Genomic DNA, 10084 nt, shown 5'->3' with positions numbered 1-10084 from the left:
TTATATTTAATTAACCGTAGTAAAACCATAAAAACTGATTTTTTTAATATCTTTACTGGGAAAAATCAAACAAAATTGCAAATAATAATATTTTGATACAGTATTTTTGTTAAAGACAATATTCAACCAAAGATTTCATACTTTGACCTCAAAATATACTTCAAGTGTAGTAACTTTTTAGTGAAAAGTTAGGGAGGTTGGGCCCAACTTTGCTGAACCGACTGTTGACTGGGGGCTGTTGCCAAGAATGATTTATTGGGCCGCCCAATTAGGCGGAGGTGTAGTGGCCTGCTAGGTATGTTTCCTTTACCAAATTTGTTATTCCAACCGGCCCCACCTCTGCCCTGCCACCTCTACCACCACTTGTTCACCACCCTGTGTCTTCGATCTTATGGTGGTGCTTCCGGTGGTTGGTTTGCCGAAGTTGAGTGGTGGGCTGCAAAAGTTTGAGCAACGGAGCATGTTTGGAACGACGACCCTCCTCAAGTTGTAAACGGAACTGGGCCTCTTCAAAGATGGAAATGGGTCGGTTTGTTGAACCATTGTAACAATTGTGTCGTAATAAGTTCCAACTAATCTGCAACAAGACGCAAAACCAATGTTTGTTCTGAACGGATACCCAATATTAGCGAATTGATCATTCAAAGTTTTTAATTTCAAACAATTAGAATCAATGTTATCAAAATTATTCAAGTGAAGATGTTGAAATTGATTTTCCAAATATACAGTCATATTTGTGTTGTTCTAGAAAATCGCCTTGCATTTATCCCAAATATTTTGAACCGTGACTCCTTTGCAAAGGATCGTTTGAAGTAGACTAGTAGAGATTGTCCCATAAATCCAAATTTTCACAATTGAAGCAAGTCGCTTCCACATAGGGTTGGAGATATCTGTAGGACGAGGAGTTTTTGAATCTATGTGATCTAGGACATTAAAAGCATGGACATGACATTCGAACAGTTCAACCCAGTTCGAGCTAGTACTTGCTGATAGTACTTCGTTGACACACACCAAGCTAAGAAGTAGCCTATGGTTATTATATTATTATTCTCTAGCTTTGTCCCTAATTGTCCTGGTTTACAAAAATCATATTCAAACTCAGGATCGTTCTTGACAATTTGGGAACCTGGAGAGAAAATTAAGTAACATACTCTTTATATACGGTAAATTTTTAATGAAAAAATGCATGTTATTTTTAACGGTTTTTTCATGAAATGCCCCCCAGTTTTCACGAAATTCACCAAATACCCCTCGACGTTTCAAAATTCACCAAATACCCCTAACATTCAATGTAATTCACCAAATACCATAAATGACGTCATCATCCCCTAATTAACCAAATTAGCCTCTAATTAACCCATACTATTTTGTTTTTCTTTCCTCCATTCTTTTCTGTCTCCCCCTTCCTTGTTCCATTTCTGTTCCTTTCTCTTTCCTTCACCGCCACCACCGCCATCGGCCATGGCCCTGCCAGACCAACATCGTCGCCGACACCACTCTGCCTTCCCGCCGCCGACCTGTCTTCCTACCTAATATATTTCCTTCCCTTCCCTTGATTTCTCTCTCCTCTCCACAAACAAAACCAATTAAAACTTCAGATTTTTCCTTTTTTTTCTTTTACGCACCACTGTGATTTCTTCGGCCGAAACTACCACGACTCCTCTACAACTCCGCCCTGCTTCCCCTCCGTTAATTCCTTCCTCTGGTTCCTCCACATTTTTATTTGGTTTAGTTGAAATTCATGGTTTTTTGTTTTTTTAATGAACAAGCTATCTTGGATGTTAATGGCAGCCATTGTGAGGTGTTTTCCGACGACTTTTCAGCTACTAATCCGACCCGTTAGTGTAGGATGGTATAGGTTGAATTTAGGATTGGTTAATTAAAGATACCCCTTTGTTTATGGACTTCTTCCACGCTGACTGTGGAGATCGTCCAAATCGGAGATAGAAATTACTCCGTAGCAGGTTATTAACTTATTTAAATTGTTATAAGAGCAACCAAATTTGTGAAGCGTAGCTTCCTTCTAACATGAATTCATGATTTGTCAACTGAAATTTTGGAGGAATTTACACTTTTATTGCTTTTTTACTTTGAGATTAGATGCATCGCAAGAAATTGGCTGATGTTTCCTATTGAAGGAGCTATAGCCTGGTAAAATTGAAGAGCAGTACAGCTATGGCGGCGGCGAGTTGAAGAAATTGGGCAAAGTTTCTAGGGTTTTGGTATTTTCTTTGGGACAAATTATTGTTGGACAGTGTTGGAGGTAGAAGAAGGGTGGCTTCCATGGCATCCATGAAAGAAAGTGAAGAAGGAAGGGGGAGAGAGAAAAGGAAAATAAAAAAAGAGTTAAATAGGGGATTAGTGGGTTAATTAGAGGTTAATTGGGTTAATTAGGGGCTGATGACGTTATTTATGGTATTTGGTGAATTATATTGAAGGTTAGGGGTATTTGGTGAATTTTGAAACGTCGAGGGGTATTTGGTGAATTTCGTGAAAACTCAGGGGCATTTCATGAAAAAACCGTATTTTTAAGTGTAAATAAAATAAAATACACACAATATAATGTTTAAACGTGATTATTCAGTATTATTTTAATAGACACGTGGAATTGTACATTGTATAAAATTTATGTATGTTAAGTTCAAACAAATCAAAGAAAACTGTGTTTGATTTGCGGGTTGTCTTAATCATATATTTATCATCAAACTATTACCTAATAATTTAGTTAATAGTTTGATGATAAATATATGATAAATATCAGGTAGTCAGGTTTTGGGGCATGCCTTGATAAATGAAAATTAGACAAATGACCAAAAAAGAAAGAGAAAAAGAGGAAATTAGAAGACAAAAGTAGTAAAGGAAATAATGTGATATTGGTTTAATAATAGCACTTCGTAATAAATAATATGAATAACCTTGCCAAAACAAGTAAATAATAAAAAATAATAATGTATAAGTGGAAAGAAGAATGGACCAGAAACCATGTGTTGATTTGAAACAAAAGAAGAATAAATACAGTGTATAAGGTGAAGAGGACATGTGACAATATAATATGTGGATTTTCGCGTTTAATCATTAATGAGTAATTTTTTCATTGAAATGGAAAGTTGATAAAAATTATAATAAGTATGAAGTAATTATTGCTAAATTATGTGTGTATTTGCTATACCATACAAAATACGAAGTACTCCGTAAGTAATAACATGTTTTTAAAAAATTACTACGTACTCATAGATAATAATATAAGTATTTGTGTATACCCATAGATCAAATTTGTTTGCTATTTGTAGGTACATTACATGCATGTACGAAAGACCCTACTAGACGGGTATCGACATCATCATTGAGACTAATTTTGCTATTTGTATATAGCCATAGATCAAATTTGTCTTAATTTCATAATTATTTATTTTATAGTTTAATTATTTAGTTTTCGTTATTAATTTTCTATTTCTACTTCTATTTCTATTATTATTATTATTATTATTATTATTATTATTGTTGTTAAATGTTAATCAACCTAGATGGAAATACAATCATTAAAACGTAACGTAGCCTTCGATGGAACTTGGAGTCTTCCACCCATGCATCATCATATGCACAAAAATAAGGGGGTGATCAAGTGGCACCAGAAAGAAGCATAAAAAAGAATATCATTTAACAACAAAAGATGGCTGACTTACAGAGCCAAACGATTAATGCTTCTAAACCTATTTATGTTAGTAGTTGGCCCTATTTATGTTGGAGAGGGTTTAAGTGGATCTCTGTCAATTTTTTCATTATATTTTGATTCTAAACCTATTTATGTTAGTAGTGGGCCCTATTTTAGCATTGTGGGAAATTTTTCAACAATTATTGGTTCTAATTTTAGCAACTGGCCAACTGCTACATAGCTAGATTAATTCAAGTGTTATTATTACTTGCTAAATTGGATATTTTAATTTTCAGAAAACTTTAATTAGATGAGTTCTATACTTTTGTAAAACCGACAATTAATTTATGCGGCTTTAATTATTGCATTTATTCCAACTACATTTAACAAAAGATCAAACCAGGTCATCAAAACACGAAAACATCATCTATATTAAATGAAAAATGCGTTTATTTTTAAGCATAAATGAAATAAAATACACACAATGTAACGTTTTAACGAGATTATTCAATATTTATTCTAATAGACACGTGGAATTGTACATTGTATATAGAATTTATGTATGTTAAGTTCAAACAAATCAAAGAAAATGTGTTTAATTTGCGGATTGTCTTAATCATATATTTATCATCAAATTATGATCTAATAATTTAGGCATGTTAAACAGGTAGTCAGGTTTGGGACATGCCTTGATAAATGAAAAATATTATGAACTGGCCATGGCACATTTTGAACATAAACAAGCCTGAAAGCTTCTAATTAAGGTCCGCCATTTATATTTTAAAGGGTTTTATAAAGATGTGATTTTGTTCTCGTATTATATAAAGTAACTATTGAGAACTTTCATATTCATATAAAAGGTCTACATTTTTCGATCATTTAATTTATTTGAATTTTAAGTTGTTCAAAAAATAATATCATTTATATTAAAGAATGTCATAGTCTCACATAGCCACGAATATTAATAGGACTATAGGAGTCACATAAGTAGGATTATCTAACAACAAGTTAATATCACAAATAATTAAATGATTTATGAGTATTTAGAATATTATTCAAAATATTTCCATTTATATCTCTAAGATTCCAAATAATAATTACACTCAACAACTCTTTCTGACACCATTATCCATTTGTGTAAAGCCTAACGCCCATATACACTACAACATATAAGATCAAAGAGGGCGAAAAATATCGCCCTCTTTGATCTAAATCTCGCCCTTTTAGGCTATTAGGGCGATTTTTAAATCGCCCTTCCATCGCCCTGTTAGGCTCGTTGTATTAGCTTAGCAGGGCAAGCAATATGTTTCGCCCTTTTTGATTTCAATCAAAGAGGGCAATATTTTTCGCCCTCCTTGATTGAAATCAGAGAGGGCAACTTTTTTTCGCCCTCCTTGATTGAAATCAGAGAGGGCAACTTTTTTTCGCCCTCCTTGATTGAAATCAGAGAGAGCAACTTTTTATCGCCCTCTTTGATTATTTCAAGAAAGGCACACTCTTTTTGCCCTTGTTGACAGGAATCAAGAAAGGCACCCTATTTCGCCCTATTTGATTGAATCAAGGACGACTTTTTTTTGCGCCCTCTTTGCTCTAGTTTGCTTTTTTTTATTTCTATTTCTCTTTTAAATATTAGCCAATACATCAAATAAATTAACCTACGTGGGATTCGAACCCACATCTTTGCGCATTTGCACAATGCTCTCCCATTTGAGCTAATAGGTTAGTAGTGCTACTTATCTATTAAAAAGGAATAATTACCAGTCTCACTGCTGTTTCAAAGGCCACTGGAGCCAAAATCTGGACAGAAATTAGCTCTTAAAGTCTCACTGCTGTTTCACAGGACACTGGAGCCAAAACCGGCCAAAAACAATAGTTAGTGGATGCATAGTTGATAGTTGCATGCATAATGCATTGTGCTTAAAATATGGGGTTCTGGAGTTAAACTGTACAAGGAACAGATAGTATATGAATTATGATTCACAGATAAATAGAGGGAATGGAGTACTGGACTGTGATAAAATGGTGCTTCCACCCAATCCTCTGAGTGCAATAGAGACAAACATGAATAAATGTATAAAGTGCAAACACACAAAAACCCCGAGGGTACAAAGGGATAATACCTCTCGAACAATATTTTTTCCGTGTTGAATTGGATGCATCCCTGTCAAAAGTTCTAGAAAGACAACTCCAAGGCTGTAAACATCACTTTTATCTGTCAACTTGCGGGTCAAAAGTACTCGGGATCAAGGTATCCCTGCAAATGACATCAAAGAAGATTAGTTCACCGTTTTTACTCCATTTTTCTTTAGAATCAATTGGTGCGTAAAGGTAGCAGCTATTATGTTATAACATATAATATTTTACAGCCTCTGAAAACTGCACTTCTTTTACACTGGAGAATCAACATGGTAGGCTCGTTAGAACAACAACCCACAGTGGAGATATTTCAGTCTACTGAATGTCGAATTATATACCTCTGCATCAAGAAAAATGCATCTAATATGTACAAAACATAATTTTCAAGTTGGCTTCAAAGAAAACTAGACCTGACCATGAAAATATCTCAAACAGAATGAAATTGATTTCAGAGAATCACATGAACATACATATTGGTGTCATTCTATATGTCTTCCTCCTTAGTTACGTTAACTTCTAAATGCATCAACAATAATCCAATTATGAGGGTGTACTTCTGGTGACCTTAAGCAACCGGGTTAGCAGATAAAACCTCCCAATTCCTACCTCCAGTACCCCCGCTAAACCTACCCCCAAAACCCAACTGACTTTGACAAATCCTTCGTCGTACAATCACTCGTAAATCATCTTAAAACTTCTATTTATCAGGATTTCTTACCAGCAAGAACAAAAAAAATCCCAAACATGAGAGTAATTCAATAAGCAGTATAGCTTCACAAGATAACAAAATATTGATGATTGAGAACAATATACTAATATACCTTGTCTTTTTTTCTTAGGTTGTTGAGTGGTAGAGTCTAGTTGCGATAATGACGATTGAGTGTCTAGATTGATTGTTCTTTCTCCTGCAAAATCAAAATCAATATCAGAAGCTCCACAGAATGTGGTTAGTTTACAGATTCTAATAACAAAACCAAAAAGGCAACCGCTAATCAGAGTATCAAAGTGTGGTGGTTCAAGAATACACAAGTATCCTTCATTTAACTTGGACTTTACTGTTTTACGTCAATGAGATACTACGGAAGGTGTAATGTAAAATTGTTTCCATTCCTAAGTACATTATATATTATTAGAACTCAATTTGACAGTCTGCTTGTCTTAGCTTCTAAAAATTGTTGACAACCCGGGTACTTTTTCTTTAAGCCTACAGATTTCAGAAACGTACTTACAACTAAAGACTCTCGGAGTAATTTGTTTTAGGTCAAGCAGAGTTTAGAGATTACACTTAGACAGATATGTGCAAGACAGGGATGAGAAAAGTTCTTAAACCCCAAAAGATAATCATATAAAACGCCATTGCACATAACATGAACAGGTAACTTATTAGCAGCAGTTCCCAGCAGAAACCACAGACTGGGTTAGACCTAATTCAAAATGATCAGAACTGATTGAATTTTTATATAAACTACTAGACAATAGACTTGGATATACTAGGATTCAGAATAGACTGCAGTCATGTAATCATTTGTTCTGATGGCTTGTGCTCCATTTTCTTTTTCTTCTAGGAATTTTGTCTCAGCTTTAAGTTCCCGCTGCAAGTTATGAAATGTGGCAATAATCAAGGATCAAATGCAACCACACGAACTAACATAAGTAGTTTTTGTGTTTTTGGTTTTGAGATTATAAAAAGGGTACAATATAGGTTATGCATCAAAGAGGGTGTTTACAACTGCAAGATTATTTTCCATAGCCGCAATTTCAATTGGTGTAAGTTCAGACTGAAATAGAAGACACAGTAAAAGGGTATATAAGAATGAAAGCAAGTTAATCTTCTTAGCAGGAGTACAGTTTAAGGCCAAAACACTTAAAAGCGTGTAAATGTTATCTTTCACTCACAAAATTAGTAGCATTAGGATTAGCTCCAGCTTTAAGCAATCATTTGATATTCTCTATATTGGCTTCATGTACAACAACAATCAAAGGTTTTTCTCCATGTAAACCAAGATACGGGTCAGCACCATTCTGCACCAAGTATAGCATGAGTACCAACAATCAGAAGATGAAAGATAACTTCTAATAACTGAATAATCACAGGTGCTAAAAGAAGAATACTTAATATTTCTGCCATCCTAATTAAAGATATGAGATGCTTTTATATGATACAGAGTTAGTTGCATTCCTAAAGTCATCATAAGTTGATTGAACTTTGAAATGAGGACATATATGAACTTCAATCATGTAACATTTGTACTAAGAAAAAATCAAATAACTACCAGGACATCCTTTATTAGTGTGTTGTACTTTGGATTTCAACAACAAGGAATCAACATGCGCGCAAATTAGACTTTAGTGTGTTATTCCTATTTCTCAAAGAGCACACGAGAACATCAAAACCCCTGCCAAGTACTTGGTCAACGCAGAATATAACAGAGAAGGTACAAAATTTATATTGTCTAGAACCAAAGTTAGCCAACCAATTACACATCTAACCAAACAGCAAGCTCTTGTCACTAACTCCAGTCAGCTTGTTTAATGGTAGTGCCACTATCACAAGTACTACTCACGAAACTTGATATACAAAAAAGAAATAACTACTGCTACATTTACATAGAAAAGAATATTAAACCTAGAAATCCAACAATTTTGTACCATGTTGAGAAGCTCAATAGAGTACATTCACCTAATTTTATCAACTGTAAACATCTAAGGCTAATATTTAGATTACAAAAGCTTGTTCAAACTAAAACCAGACTTATATCATCCAAAACAATCATAATCAAATCTGCTAAAAAATTCATAATCAAATATCCATCAACAAAATTCAGATAATCTCAATAAAATCAAATAAAAACAAACATTAAGGTCAAACCTAAATCATACAAAACAGCAAAAAAGATGGCCAAATCGTCCAAACTACAACAAAAAAAAAACGCAATAAAACAGAGAACTGGACAAATAATGATGAACTAGAAAAAAAACTATATGAAACCAGTAATTTGCTTGTATATCTCCTAATTCGTCACTTAGGTTCAAAATTCAAATACCAGCTCACACAAAAAATACGCAAAGAGAAGAAGAAGTTGAGCAAATACCATACCACACGGACTTCGGAGGAGCTTCAGATATGAGCAAATACGTGCGATTGGACCAAATTTCAGGCGAACTCGAGCAAATTTCAGCGAATTCAACCAAATTTCAGACGAACACAACCAAATTTCAACCAAAACACATAAAATTAGGGTTAGCGAAATTGAAGATGGAGAGAGAGAAAAACTAAATTGAAGATTTAGGGGAGAGAAAGGGAGAAGAGAAGTTAAATTGAAAATTTAGGGAGAGAGAAAGCTAAATTGAAGATTGGGAGGGGTTTCATTTTGGGATTTCTTAGAAAGAGAATTTGGGGAGGACGGAAAGAATAGTAACTGGTTCCTAAGCGCTGAAGTTTCAAAGGAGTTTGGCATTTTATTTTTTACTTTTTTTAATAAATTGATCAAACAGGGCGAAAATAAAAATAACGCCCTTTTATTAACATCAAAGAAGACAAAGACGAAATTTTGCCCTCTTTGTTATTATCAAAGGAGGCGACGTGCGTTTGTCCTATTTGATTTGTTCTACTAGGACGACTTTGTAATTGCCCTTTTTTTGTGGAATAAATCGCCCTATTTGCTACCAATTCTTGTAGTGATATGTATATGACTATTATTCTAATATTCTAGTGTATCGCTATTCGACGCTCGCATACGTTAAAATCGCCCGCATTTTTAACGTGAAAGTACCTTTTTACCCTTGTAAATATGTATCCCCTCCCTCCATTTTCACCCAACGTTCACCCCCTCCCACCTCCGGCCAGCCACCATCTTCTTTCCTTCACACCACCACCATTGCTCCTCCATACCTTCATTTGGAGGTTTGAGACACCCTTACCGTTACTCCTCCTTCTCTTCACCCCACCATTAGCTCCCGCCACACATCACCATAAATCCCGCAACCAATAATAGTTTCTGCCCCACCATGAAACTTTTGCTCCACCATTATTGTTGAAGAAGAGAAAGACCGTACTATTTGCAAGCCGAAGCCAACCATCGTTAAAATCACCATCACCATTGACAGAGCATTCTCATCCGCCATCATCGGAGGTTAGGAAAATCGTTTTATTTTATTTAAATGAGAAGTCGGTATCGCACACAATTTGCGCGGGCCACACGCCGGTGGCGCACAGATCTTGTGCAGGGGACAGAAAGGTGGCGCACAAGATCTGCGGGTACATCCATGTCGCTGGCGCAAATTATGTGCGCCACC

This window comes from Spinacia oleracea, chromosome 5 (assembly GCF_020520425.1).
Source record: "Spinacia oleracea cultivar Varoflay chromosome 5, BTI_SOV_V1, whole genome shotgun sequence".
Taxonomy (NCBI): domain Eukaryota; kingdom Viridiplantae; phylum Streptophyta; class Magnoliopsida; order Caryophyllales; family Amaranthaceae; genus Spinacia; species Spinacia oleracea.
This window is presented reverse-complemented; position numbering follows the sequence as displayed.